A 15,183-nucleotide genomic window follows, 5' to 3' on the forward strand; every position below is an offset into this window, starting at 1 on the left:
ATTCAGGCAATCTGATCAAGTTAAGAGTAAAAAAAATTGCTTTTAAAAATACAGATATACTACAGTTTGGTTTGATATAGAAAAAGCTATTTCCTGAAATTGGGGGGTGGGGTGGGAATCTTCCCTGTGACATTGCAAACTGTAAACCTCTTTCCCAAGTCACTCTTAGCCCTGAAGTTTAATGGCAGGCAGATTTAAATGCAAAATTACTCCATCTTAGCATAAAGTTAAAAATTCATGAAAAAGAATCATATCGTTATCTGCTCTGTGTCATTAAAAGGTCTTTAGCAAGTTGATGAGGCATATTTTTAACCACATAAGCTCTTATCCCGCAAGCCAGTTAACAGGGCAAGGCGTGGTAATGTGTGGTAATTAATGTGAAAATGCCAAACCCACAACCTCGGCTTAGAGGGAGTACTTGTAAAGGGTTATACAAACAAAGCGTAAAAATACCATCTGACATCAGCAAGATGAAGTTGAGATGGAACATTAAAGACTGCAGCATCATTTTGTTTCCTATGCATGAATTTTATGTAGATAAAACTATATATGGAAGTAGTTTATTCTAACAATATATTGAATACAGATATATGGAAAAGTTTTCTTGAACAAAGTTTCTAATGAATTTGAGAGAATAAATGCTCTGTGGGGAGTTGAACTAGAGGACAGATTCATTAAATAAGTAGCTTAAGAGCTCTCGTCAAGCTTTCTGTCATATTCCGTTGACATGTGAAAGGAGCTGTTATACGGATGCACGAATTAGCTCTGACCCTGTATCCCCTGGTCACCATTTTGGTTCACCATTGTCATATGGAATTTAGTAGTGGGGTAGGATAGTGGCACTCACATCACGGCTGTATACCAGGATGGAGAAGGCTAAGAAGGAGGAAGAGGCAAGGTTGGTGCAGTGCACACACGCCGGAAGAACCAATATGGTGCCCCCATGGTGCATTTGCACCTTGCTCACTTTGCTGTCACCTTCCCCTCTCTAACCTAGTCTGTAGTGGTGCTGTGGGTAATTGGAAGTCAGGTGAGCACTACTGCCTCACCCTACAACCCACTACAGGTTGGAAGCTAAGTGCATGGATGTTTGTAGCGAGGAAGTCGTCTGTTTGTGGAAGCTTCCCATGCATTTTAGAGCCCTTGAAAATTAAAGATCTAAAATGTTTGGGGGAGCCTTGAAGCAGGATCCCTGCTTCACAAGTCTGTCCTCATGAAGGGTAGCAGCAGAGTGATAATGGGTGGAGCCAATGTGCTTATCCCTGTAGCCCCACTTGCATATTAACAGCACACATGGATGGAACGCCTGCAGAGGCCTAAGATGGGTAACAGCAGATGCAGGTAACAGCATTACTGTTTGAAACCTCCACAGCACAGAGGAAAATCTGTGTGTCCCTCTCTTTTACCCTCCAAAAGAAGACAGGGAACAGGAAGGCAAGTTTCATTGTATGTACAGAACTCAAATGCTTCATATCAGTAGTTAATGGATGTAATTCAGGGCCACAGTAAATGTGATGTGGCAGAGATGGATAAATCTTCCCATATTCATTTCTCTTGGTTTCAAAAATTTTTTAAGGCCATATGTGAATTTGTTCAGCATATTATACTTTTTCCTTTTGGGAACAATGTTCCCCAATTCAATGCATTTTTATGTTATGCACATATCCACTAATATATGGATTTTTATACACATTATTTGGTGGGGGAATTGCATCACCAAGCTCAGAGGTGTGAAAGGATAGTAATAGGCAAAGAGGATCTCCTGGCATTTTACACACACACACACACACACACACACACGAGAGTCCTGATAGTAGCGGAATTGTGGAATGCCACTTGTTTGCCCTTCCATGCAGCTTTGGCGCTGGGTATAGGAAAGCTATTTACATTACAAATTGACAGTGAGAAAAAGGTTATACCTCTCCCCCTATGCCAGATCCTTGATCTGAATCCCCTCCCATCCTCATAACACACATTTAAGTGTTTGCGTGCATGCACACACACAGACTACTAGAAAACCCAGTTATGGATCTCATACATTACATTTAATTTGACCCTCATCATTCTGCCTTACAGCAATAATGCTGACAATGGTACTGTAGAAGGATGGAGTGGGTTTAGCAACCAATATCATTTTTCTTGTTCATCCTTAGGCTATCTATGATATCTTGGCTCTTGTTGATCACCAGTGGCTATGAAAACTGTATTTCTTCTTCTTCTTCTTCTTCTTCTTCTTCTTCTTCTTCTTCTTCTTCTTCTTCTTCTTCTAAACAGCTACAGCCATAGCATCCAGTTCCTGACTAACCTTATAAATGCAATATCAACCAAGCTAACAGATTCTACCTTAACTTACAGTTTAAGCCAAAGCTACATTTCCCTCCTCCCACACACTTAACTGTTTCTGCTTTATCCATTACCTGCTCTGCCCTTATATTTCAACAATGAAGCCAAGGTGGAGATCATGACAAATCTAGCCTAATACATATAGAGTTTTCTTTTGCCATTCAGATCTTAAATGCTGTGTGTAATCTTAGAACTAGCCATACCCTCGGTGCAGAATCCAATAATCTCTAAGCGAATTTACAGTCTGAAAGTAGCATAATATGTGTATATAATAATTTTTTATATCAGTATCTTGTTCTGTTTTACTTGCGCTCTGAACACTTTGGCCTGATAAAAGGTATTATTTCACCCATTTCAATCCAAGCTGGTAATAAACTGGGACACATTGCAGGAAACAATAAATATCTCAACAGTTGGCCTATAATAATGCAACAGACAACCCTCTAACCTACTTCCTCCACTTCAAAAGATAAGAAACAAACAAACAAAAACAAAGTTAGCTTTTAAAAACCAAAATACAATGGGGAAAACTGGGTGAAAAGTTTGAATAAAAACTTTTAGAAAAAGATATAAAATAAGGATGTTAGATGTAGTTTCTTTTTCATTGAATTGTTACCTGGGTGGCTCGGGACCTTCCATAGACACTGCAGGCTTGCTTTCCAGGGAGGTCACTTGTAATATCTCTTGTAAATTAACCATGTTAGTTGAAACAATAAAACTTGATTAAAATATCTGCCTATTGATTCAGCCCCCAGGAACCTGATTTGTTACATATTTTTATCCTGGTACAAGCTTTATGACCCCTGAAGATTTGTAAAGACCATTTCCAGAAATGTGGATGTTAAATTTTGATCTACAGTATTGTGCTTTGAGGGTGGACTCAATATGAGGAGTCAGCATATTATTTAATGTGCAGCCTCATCTTGTGCACACCATCTTCTCCCTAGTATGTTTGGCTTGTTCTAATGGTTGAATGTGTCTAGTTTTTCAATAAGGCTTCCACTGCAGAGTCAGAAAGAGGCCTGGCTTGATTGTGAAGCACAATCTGCCTTCATGCAAGTAGGAAGCGATATAACTGGCAGAATGAAAAACAGATTAAGGTGGCGGCTGATAAGGAAACTACTGTGGGACAAGCACAACTGGGCTGTAAAAGTTCATTAAGAGACAAAGTGCTGATTGACAGATAGCGTGCAACGTTTGGAGTATAGTTTAAAAATAAAATTCGCTCTTTCTCACCCAATCTTCTTTCTCACTTCATTCTTACTGTGTGTATTTAAAGGTCACAGTGAAAGCACACAATACATTTAAAGCACATCAAACACAAGCTTCTCCAAGAATCATGGGAGCTGTAGCTTACCGCTCACAATTCCCAGCACCCTTAACAAACTAAAGTTCCCAGGATTATTTGGGGGAAGTCATGGGCTTTAAATATATGGTGCATATGCAGCCATAAACTGAGGGAGCTTTCTTTTGACATACACCGTTCTAGCCACAACAGAGATCTAGAGAAGACTTAATTTGAATTCACAGCTTAAATCAATCGAGTGTCATCTTTGCTACAGTTTAAGAATATATTCTTGCAGAAATAAAAGTTATTAAATATACAACTACGAATGAAAGTCAAGAAACCTGTGGCTGTCAACAAAGGATTAAGACCGGAACGGTTGTTATTGGATTAATTAAGATTATGAAAGCAGGAAGAAATAATAACTTTGTAACCTGAAACCCAGTACACCGGAAGTCATATCAGATTGATTAATTTGGTTTTTGAATAATTGACTCTCTCTTTTTTAATTGGATTGTAATTTGGTAATGTGACAATGTGGCTTTTATTGGAATTGTATTAAAATTAATAGAAATTATTATAATAAAAAAGAATATAGTGGTACCTCGGGTTAAGGACTTAATTCGTTCTGGAGGTCCGTTCTTAACCTGAAACTGTTCTTAATCTGAGGTACCACTTTAGCTAATGGGGCCTCCTGCTGTCATTGCGCTGCCGGAGCACAATTTTTGTTCTCATCCTGAAGCAAAGTTCTTAACCCGAGGTACTACTTTCCGGGTTAGCGGAGTCTGTAACCTGAAGTGTCTGTAACCTGAGGTACCACTGTACATTCTTACAGCAGCTTTCTATGTCTGTCTTTTTAGGATTTTTTCAATGTAGCTTACTTCCAGGAAAAGTAAAACTTCTGTCTAAAAAGTTATTATGTTTACATTAAGATTTGAGCCTGACTTTATTCGATGGGTTGGATTCAGATATAAACTTTCATGAACAGAAAGGCTCCATCTACGCACAGAAGGTTTTTGATCCCATGGAGGAGTTTTAAGTAGTGCAAAAGGGAGGAGGCTGTTTTTGCTGACTTTCTCCTCCTCCAGCAGCTTCGCCTCGCCGGTTTCAATCGGTCTCCCAGTCCTTCGGAAGAGATTTTCAGAGGATGCAAGCAAGCGTCTGTAGGGAAAATTGGCAAAAGTACACATACCATTTCAAAGTTAGCTGAAAAGACTTTAACACATTTCTGTATCTATATTTATAACATTTTGTGAAAATTGCAACCACCAATGATATTTTTTTTAAGAACAGGAAGTACAAAATCTTGGGAAAACAGCAATCTGCATAGACCAAGCTCAAATGATTAAAACATTCCATCAAGTAACAATAAGCTCCATCTATGAGAGGGAAACTCTCCACAAGGATCTTTGAGAAACTGGAGGCTGGATATCTCTTAACCTTGGATTAATACATAGAGATAAATATCACTCTTCCACAATTTCCTCTCTTGCCAATTTCCATTTTTGCTAGTTTTCCAACAAAGGCAATTTTCCAGACCCTGTCATACCATTGCCTCAATGAAAAACCCACTTTGGTTTCTTTCAAACAGCTAAAGATACCAAGAAAAATGCTTATTAAACCCTCCTCCTCGCCAAAAAAAAAGAGCAAATTAAAATAGTTTTTACAGTGCTTTATTAATACACTCCTCTAAAATAAGGCAGCACACACTCATATAAATACATTCAGCCTTCTATAATGTAAATCCCAACACTACAGATCTAGTGTGAGGTGAGCACAGCTGGTGTGGGCTGCTTCCATGTGACATCCCACACCCCTTGGCCTGTAGCGACAGTGTAGTATGTAGGATTATCCTATAAAGCATGGGGGCATTTTCAATAGGCATGTTCCTAAAACTCCTTATATTGTATGGAAAACCCTTCCTAAGGCCTATGGAAAATATCGCCCTTGTGATACAGAGCTCACTGTTACACTGCTATTTCAACTATAGACTGTGAATCATGCTGCTGTTCTAAACTCCTTTTTTCACCAATGTTGGCTGGGCTTCTTCTTTGAAATAACCAAACATTCTCCTACAGCTACTTCAATTTCACTGACCCATGTTCCTTGTGTCCCATATAGCGCAACACACTAAACTAGTTCCAGGCCCTCGATGCCAAGCATTCCAGGAAACCTACATTTGGACGTTTCCTTAGAAAGCAGGAGGGACGCGGGTGGTGCTGTGGGTTAAACCACAGAGCCTAGGACTTGCTGATCAGAAGGTCGGTGGTTCGAATCCCCGCGACGGGGTGAGCTCCCGTTGCTCGGTTCCTGCTCCTACCAACCTAGCAGTTCAAAAGCACATCAAAGTGCAAGTAGATAAATAGGTACCACTCCAGTGGGAAGGTAAACGGCGTTTCTGTGTGTTGCTCTGGTTCGTCAGAAGCGGCTTAGTCATGCTGGCCACATGACCCAAAAGCTGTACGCCGGCTCCCTCAGCCAATAAAGCGAGATGAGTGCCACAACCCCAGAGTCGGCCATGACTGGACCTAATGGTCAGGGGTCCCTTTACCTTTACCGTTAGAAAGCAGGAGTCTGAGGGTGCCATGCTTTGTAGAATAACACAGTATGCCTCCTTGTGGGCACCAGCCAAGACCCAAGACCCTGAAACGTGGTGTGTTTTCTTCTGTGCACGCTCACAGATTGGGGCATGGCAGCTGCAATTCCCTGTAGCTACAGATGCAAGCGTGCACAGTTCTTTCGCATTCATTGTTGTGTTTGAAAAATGGAGAACACTCAGAATGTATCCTCCCCCAAGACAGTGAAAACGCTGCTGATTTAATTGTAACGCAGGACACGATGCAAGCTCTTACCTGTCTTAAACATCCCAGATGCTCATGTGTTTAAATACGCCTACCATGGATGCTGGCCCAGAAGCAGCAAGAGCATGCCTGTGATCAGCTTCCCTCATGGCCTGCGTTCAGCTGGACCTGAGAAATGATTTATAGCAGGATTGTGTAACTTGTAACAATATATGGAAAACGTGGGTTGGAGTATATTGACCAGACCACAGAGCACAAGACACCAGCATTCCAGGGACATGACTGTTAAAGATGGACAAATCCTCGGGTTTTGGCAGCCGTTATCTCAGCTACCGGGTTTTTCTGTCCTCCACCAGTCACGGGCTGTGGGCCGGGGGGGAGGGGTGGCACTATTAATCCGGGAAGATTGTTCTTTCAGGGCTCTACCACCGCCACCGATCCCCGGCATTGAATGTGTTGGCCTAGTGTGGGGCTCCGAGGTGAGCTTGGCTGTCTGGCTGGTGTACCGGCCACCTAGCGCACCAGCAGCCACCCTGTCAGGCCTGCTGGAGGCGGTGGCCGGCTGGGCCTTGGAGTTCCCTAACCTATTGGTATTGGGGGACTTCAACATCCATGCCGATGCCACTCCCTCCTCACAGGCTCTGGACCTGGTGTCTTCCATGGCAACACTAGGGCTCTCCCAGTTTGTTTCGGGCGCCACACATCAAGCAGGCCACACGCTGGATCTGATCTTTGGCGTCGGTATAGATGTGATCATGTTTCCTTCGATGAAGGTGCCATGGTCTGATCACTACGCTCTGAAAGCCAGGATTGACGTTCCACCCCCACCCTGCTTAGGTGGTGAGCCGATTTGGGCTCGCCCGCGGAGGCTGATGGACCCTGATAGATTCCGTCAAGCCTTGCGGGACCTTTCTCCCCCTGGCGACTCATTGACTGAGCTTGTTGAGGGCTGGAATACCCAGCTCCTGGCAGCCATCAATGAGATCGCACCTAAGCGCCCTCTGCGACCCCGCAGAAACCGGGCTCCCTGGTTTACTGAGGAGCTCCGGAAAATGAAGCGGGACCTCAGACGGCTAGAGCGAGTATGGCGGGGTGCCCGTGACGGAGCCTCAAGAACATCTTATAGGGTTTTTATGAAAACCTACGAGATGGCAGTGAAGGCCGCTAAGAAGTCCTACTTCTCGGCCTCCATTGCATCCGCTAGCTCTCGCCCGGCACAATTATTTAGTATAATTCGGTCTTTAACGTCCCTCGAAGGACAGCCAAATTTAAATAACAATTCGACACACAGCTGTGAGGCATTTGCGAGCTTTTTTGCGGAGAAGGTCCTGTCGCTCCGCCATGACCTCCCTGCCAATTTGGATACAATAAAGGAACTGGAGGCCCCTCGACTGTCCTCGGGTCCAGTATTGGACCACTTTGACCGGATATCCCCAGCCGATGTGGACAGACTCCTCCGAGCTGGAAAGCCCACCACTTGTCCTCTCGACCCGTGCCCGTCTTGGCTGATTAGAGCGTGTCCAGACGAGGTGCGGGCCCCCCTGGGGGATATCATCAATTTGTCCCTTGGCACCGGGACATTCCCAGGGGAACTGAAGGAGGCAGTGGTGCGTCCGCTCTTAAAGAAAACATCATTAGATCCCTTAGATCTATCCAATTACCGCCCAGTTTCGAATCTTCCATTCCTGGGTAAGGTGATTGAAAGAGTGGTTGCTGAACAGCTTGGTAGGTTTCTGGATGAAACATCTGCTCTGGATCCATTCCAGTCCGGCTTCCGCGCTGGTCATGGGACCGAGACGGCTCTGGTCGCCCTAACAGATGATCTTCGTAGACAGCTGGATCGAGGCGGGTCGGGGCTGCTGATTCTTCTAGATCTGTCAGCAGCTTTTGACATGGTTGATCACGAACTTCTGGACCACCGCCTCGCCGACGTGGGGATCCAGGGCACAGTCCTTCAATGGCTGCGCTCGTTTCTCTCTGGTCGGGGACAGAGGGTGGCGCTTGGGGGGGAACTGTCATCCCGCCACTCCTTGGTGTGTGGAGTGCCTCAGGGTGCGATTTTCTCCCCGATGCTTTTTAACATCTTTATGCGCCCCCTCGCCCAGCTTGTCCGGAGTTTTGGGCTGGGCTGCCATCAGTATGCTGATGACACCCAACTCTATCTGTTGATGGATGGCCATCCTGACTCGGCCCCAGACACACTGATCAGATGCTTGGAAGCTGTGGCTGGATGGTTACGTGGGAGCCGGTTGAAGTTAAATCCTTCGAAGACAGAGGTCCTCTGGCTGGGACGGGACGATATGGGATTGAGGGGGCAACTCCCATCTCTTGCGGGGGTGCAATTAGTGCCAGCACCGTCCGTTAAGAGTTTGGGTGTAATCTTCGATACCTCCCTCTCCATGGAGGCGCAGATTGCAGCTATAACAAAGGCGGCATTTTTTCATCTCCGCCAAGCTAAGCAGTTGGCTCCTTACCTCTCTCGCCCTGACCTAGCCACTGTGATCCACGCGACGGTCACCTCCAGACTGGATTATTGTAACTCGCTCTACGTGGGGCTGCCCTTGAGACTGACCCAGAAACTCCAGCGGGTGCAGAATGCCGCAGCGAGACTCCTTACGGGGTCTTCGCTGCGGGATCACATTCATCCGGTGCTATACCAGCTGCACTGGCTCCCGGTGGAGTACAGGATCAGGTTTAAGGTGCTGGTTTTAACCTTCAAAGCCCTACACGGCCTAGGACCCTCGTATCTACAGGACCGCTCTCCTGGTATGCCCCACAGAGGAACTTACGGTCCTCAAATAAAAACATCTTGAAGGTCCTAGGCCACAGAGAGGTTAGGCTGGCCTCAACTAGAGCCAGGGCTTTTTTGGCTGCGGCTGCAACCTGGTGGAACGCTCTGTCACAAGAGACAAGGGCCCTGCAGGACTTGACATCTTTCCGCAGGGCCTGCAAGACAGAGCTGTTCCACCAGGCCTTTGGTTAGGGCACAGCCTGACTCCCTCCTTTGGCAATCTTTACAATACTTTAGTTTATGGTTGCCATCAATTTTGATTTTAATTAATTCTTATGATGTTTTATAATGTTGCACTATTTTAGTGTTGTTAGCCGCCCTGAGCCCGGCTTCGGCTGGAGAGGGCGGGATATAAATAAAATTTATTATTATTATTATTATTATTATTATTATTATTATTATTATTATTATTTCAATATACTGACAGAACTTGAACTTTCTGTATCACGCTTTAGCAGATACGCATTCGTCCTTTCACAGGAGTTGTAATCATTTATGCATATAGCCAAACATGCTGTTTGCTTGTATACATTAAGTAGTTACTCGGAAACTTTCACTTCCTTTCTGTCATTTTACCAGGGCTTTCTCCTTCTTCACAAGCCTCCATACAGAAATCACAAACTGAAGTGTCCACATTCCCATAAGTGAAATATGTAAAGGCATGTGTCAGCGAGCAACTTAAAACCCCCCCAAACTTTTTCTAGTTAAATTCAGCCATTCATGGCCATAACCAGCAACTTGGTCACCAGCACCCAAAATCCCCTTATGGCTGGGGCTGATGGGAGTTGTGGTCCAAAAATTCTGCTGGGCACCACTTTGGCAAAGACTGCCTTTTAGTGAATTACAATATAAATAATAATAATTTATACAGTATATTTCAGGCAATCAAATTGTTTCACATATATTAGTGTGTTAATAAATTGTTACCTTTGAGCAATTTATTTATTATAGACTTATTTATTTTTTATTATATATTTATTTCTTTGCATTAAGAACTGAAGTTCTAATTGTATGGCTATTTACCCTTTGGTACCTGGTCTTTCCCACAACCAAGAGAAACTAATATATGTCTACTCCCTGTATTAAATGCGGGGCCCTTTTTGTTTTGTATGTGTTGCTTTTGGGAAAGTATGACTTATATTAACCCAGCTTGCTAAGCAAAATGCCCTCTTGGCTATCAGCCCAGAACAGCAACTATAAACATATGTTTAGGTTTCAAGCTGCATTATTCTCCAGATAGTTTATCATTTCCTCACTGAAGTCGTTTGATTTCACGCCATTCATCAGACCTGTGCAAATAAATCACATCCTACAGGCCTTTAACAGCTTCCCCAGGAGAGCCAGAGTGCCCATCTTTTCTCTATTTGGAAGCAAGACCTCAAAGGATAACTTAGCAGGCATTTGAAATGCTCACTTGGCTTCCCACAGCTTTCGGCTGCATTTGTCTTACCTCTTTACACCCTATAACTGCACTCCAAGATGTAAGTTATATTGGACTCAGGGGAGCCCAATTTCCAGGAAAACATTTTTAGGATTATTAGTATGTTAGATATTGAATCAGCTGAATTTGTCAATAAATAGTAGAATTCCTCTTCAGAGGCTAGAGAGCAGAAGGCGATGCTAATAAAATTAGGAGAGAAAATATAATCAATGTTCTGGTTAATCGTACTAAGAAAAATGTCTTGAAGGCACCTGTTGCAGTGCAGACTGAACACTTGATCAAAGCGCTTGGCCCCTGCTCATTGCATAGATCATAGCTACCCAACATGGTGCCCTTTGGATGTTGCTGGACTACAACTCCCATCAACCCTTACCATTGGCCAGTCAAGCTAGGGCTGATGGGAATTGTAGTCAGGAACATATGGAGAACACCCCTGGCTCGGATGGAAAGCCAACTGGGACTATAGACAAGGTTGTTGGAAACCCAAAGCACGTGGACACCTGTCAGTGCTCATATGCATCAGCTGAGGCATAAGGACACTATTTCATACAAATGGCTGGGTAGAAAACGCAGACAATGCATGAAGTGGGGCCAAAATCAAATATTTGCTTCATTCTGAGGCCATTTCAGATGTGGCTTCCAAGCATTGATTGAATAATTGGGGAACAGGTTTGTGCTTGCAGTCCTGTTCCACTTTCCGAAACCTCTGTACATTCAACAATGGTGCAAAAGGGGTTCCTATATGCAGATAATTTTACCCTAGTAAGATCTCCCCCAGGGCTGGATAAGGAGAACACGAGGGCTGCATCTGGTCCTTAGGCCTGAGGTTCCCATGCCAGCTTTATAGCATCCTAATTCATTATTATTAATAGTCTTAGTATTATTTTGCTACTGTTTGAATCACTACTCACATATGCCTCAAGATGGTTTACAGCCATGCAATTACAGCCATGCAATTAAAAACAACTAAAGATAGGTTTTTAAACAATACAAAACTCCAACTAAAGATAGGTTGTGACAGTGTGCCAGAACCATTGTCTTCCTTCATGGAAAGAGACAGCTACTCTGTTCTTTTGCCAAATGCACAAACATCTTCAGAAGATCCCTGATTGAGCAGACCTGCAAAGTCCATGTACACTCCAACATTTCTCTGAGGAAAATGGAAACATTCTATTTAACAACAACAACAACAGCAACAATATTTATATCCCACCAATCTGACTGGGTTGCCCAGTCACTCTGGGCAGCTTCCAACATACATAAAAAAGCATAAAAAAATTAAACATTTTAAAAAACTCTATACAGGGCTGCCTTCAGGTGCCTTCTTAAGGTTGTATCTTATCTCCCTGGCTTGGGGGGTTGCATAAATCTATAACCTCCAGCATTTCCCCAATGAAAATAGAGATGTCCTAAGGCAAAGCAGAACATTATGGGATCAAATCAGAAACTGAGATGGCTTCTGTAAATCTGGGACTGTCCCTGGAAATAGGGACACCTGGAGGGTTTGCATCCAGTCAGGCCCAAATTTGATACTGCATGAAGCTTTCAAGCTGAGGACTCAGGCATCATCTCTCTTGTTCCACAGACTGCAGGCTTAAATCAATTCTACGTGAGCCTGCCATATTAAAAAAATAATAATACACCAATACGAACACAATAGAGAGCACGTAAACAAGCGACTGGGCTTAACAGTTCACAATGACTGAGGGGCAGCTTTGCATCAGACAATGAGACCTGCATTCTGTGTGCAGATTTTTTTTCTGTTTTCACTACTGTTTTTGTCTTCTGTGTCAGCACGCTGCCTGGTCTTAGCAAGTCTGACATAAACTGTAAAAACAAGTTACACAATGTTCTTCATCAGAAGACCTCATCATTATTTTATTTTATTTCTGCCCTGAACATGCCCCAAAGCATGACTGAAACCCAAACCAGATCCCTTTTTTGTGATGGAGCTGTTACCTTTTCTCTCTATTCTTACTGACTGAATTTCCATGTATATTTCCTACTGGTTTTCTACTGGTATGGTTTCCCCATTTTATTCTTTATCAATCTAATGGAAATCCAGTTGTCAGATATGCTCACTGTATCTCAAAACTGGGCCTGAACTCAGACTGGGATGAGTCAAGTTTGATCCAAGAGGACCTGCAGTTGAGCCAATGACCCTAACCCCAAAAAGGTGTACTGGTGACCGCATGGCAGTTGGCATAAATCTCTGGGTTCAGGTTGTTTCTTTCCAGGTGTGGCCACATCTCAACCTCCAAGTATTGCCTCATCATGCAACGCTGTGTTCCCCATACCTTGGTTCCCCCCACTGAACCCTCCTTAGTTTGCATGAACCAGCCAGGATGGACAAAGGTCAATAAAGGATGTAACAGGCTGCACAGCTGGAAGTATCTTGTCCAAAGTTGTGACCCAGGAGTCAGCAACCTTTTCCAGCCATGGGCTGGTCCACTGTCCCTCAGACCTTGGGGGGGGGGACTATATTTTGAAAAAAATAATGAACGAATTCCTATGCCCCACAAATAACCCAGTGATGCATTTTAAATAAAAGGACACATTCTACTCATGTAAAAACACGCTGATTCCCAGACCGTCTGTGGGCCAGATTTAGAAGGCGATTGGGCCGAGTTTGGCCTCTGGGCCTTAGTTTGCCTACCCATGTTGTGACCCAAGTAATGTTTCATGCAACCAAATAACCACATCAATAAATATTGCAACCCTGCCTGCTTTACCAGCATGAAGAAGGTGGGAAAATGGTGTTCCCCTTGTTCTGAATGTGAGAATAGCACACACTCAGCGTAATGGACAACTGGTGAATCCCATAGGGAGGGTGGGCAAGTCTTGACATGCTAGCCTTTCTGGATCCAAAGAGACCAGGAGCAGAGGGCACACTACCTGCCAACTAGTTGTATATCCTTGCACTGGCCCTGCATGGTGTCATCCTGGTCCCAACCTAAACCAGAGTAGCAGCATTACTCAAAAATGTTCACCCATCAGACATCACTGCAAACAAGTTTTACCACTAACTCTTAATAGTCACTCGCAATACCTTCTCTTCCATAAATACATCTGAATTGGGAGACATTGCAATCTTTTCTAGGCTACGTGGGTTTTTCATTTGAAGTATAATTGCTGGAGGTGAAAAGAAACCTATTTAACCTTGTGAGGGATTTGCATGTCCTTAAACTGAAGTCGGGATCACTTCAGGTTAAAGTCCCATTTATTTACTGGGCGGGGGGGGGGGCCCTAATTTTCATTATGAATACAAAATATCGAGAAGACGAAAAGTGGAACTAGGTACACAACTTCTAACAGAGCTACAAATTGCCTGTTAAGCATCAGTTGACCCACACAATGTCAAATACACATTTGAAAGCATATAACTAGGGACCTTGATTTATACCTTTCAGAAGCATATTACATTTTACTCCCTACAGTCCTTAGAGACCCATTGGTTAAATGCAGCAAGTTTACTCTAAAATACTGCCAGGCTATTTTAGCACTGCATTCAGGAATTAAGCCCATGCTGCGGTTCATATTACTTTGAAGCCATTAACAAGAAAATACATTGCAGTAAAGAGTTTCCACCAGAGCAGTCTCTCTTGTATTAAGGCATAAAAAAGGGGCTTACTGTTGTATTAAAATGAAGAATTTATTAACGATAGGTAGCTTCTTGTGCTTCTCTCTGTTTAGTGGGTGAAGGAGCAGAATGTTCCACAGGGTATGGGAGGAAATGGATGAAAACTGGTAAACAAGAACAAAAATACATGTTACAAATGGCTTAGGGAGGCAAGAATGCAAACAATCCACATTTTCCATCAAAACTGATAGTCTTCCACAAAAGAAGAAGAGAACTATGGATATTCTCAGTGTGCTATAATCTGACATTTGCTTAACAATATATGATATAGTTTTTTATTTCTGATATAGCTATATATGATGTAGTTTTTTATTTATTTCCTGAAATTTTATTTCAGGAATATTTCATAATCATGAAATTTACAGGAATAAACTTTTTTTTAAAATGGGGAAACAAGAAGTAACAAATTAGAATCCAAGGCTGACCTCTATAAGCACCCCTTAAGCAAAGTTATTTATGTGTTGTTCCGTTGCTCCATGCATTTTAAATAGGCTGTGAGAATGGGGGGAAGGGGGAGGAAATCAATTTCTAAAATAAAAATAAAAATATATAACATACATGTATAAAACAATAGAAATAAAAACAGGAAACCAGCTACAGACAGCAGCCTTTAAGAGTCTTTGCAGCAGAAAAGAGAAATAAAACAGCTGGTTTTGATATTAATTAACTGTATCAGGCAATAAGAAAGCCAAATATCACTGATGCATAAGAAAAGCATGCTAGATCAGACCAAAGGCCCATCTACTGCAGCATCCTGTTCTCACAGTGGCCAACAAGATGCCTGTGGGAAGCCCACAAACAAAACCAGAGTGCACCATCCATCTTGGGCTTGCTCTTGGGCTTGCTAATCAGAAGGTTGGTGGTTCGAATCCCCGTGACGGG

The 15,183-nt window shown here is 43.1% G+C and overlaps 1 long non-coding RNA gene across 1 annotated transcript; it reads right to left on the reverse strand.

Moving 5' to 3' along the window:
• Positions 1-3,304: 3,304 nt before the first annotated feature.
• LOC310704478 lies at positions 3,305-14,489 on the reverse strand. The gene is made up of 4 exons (XR_014524805.1): positions 14,293-14,489; positions 10,671-10,840; positions 6,481-6,597; positions 3,305-4,789 (listed from the first exon to the last, which is right to left on the reverse strand). It is a non-coding gene; the product is annotated as an uncharacterized lncRNA (long non-coding RNA).
• Positions 14,490-15,183: the final 694 nt, after the last annotated feature.

This window comes from Podarcis liolepis (assembly GCF_965112155.1).
Source record: "Podarcis liolepis genome assembly, chromosome: 3".
In the NCBI taxonomy this organism is placed as follows: domain Eukaryota; kingdom Metazoa; phylum Chordata; class Lepidosauria; order Squamata; family Lacertidae; genus Podarcis; species Podarcis liolepis.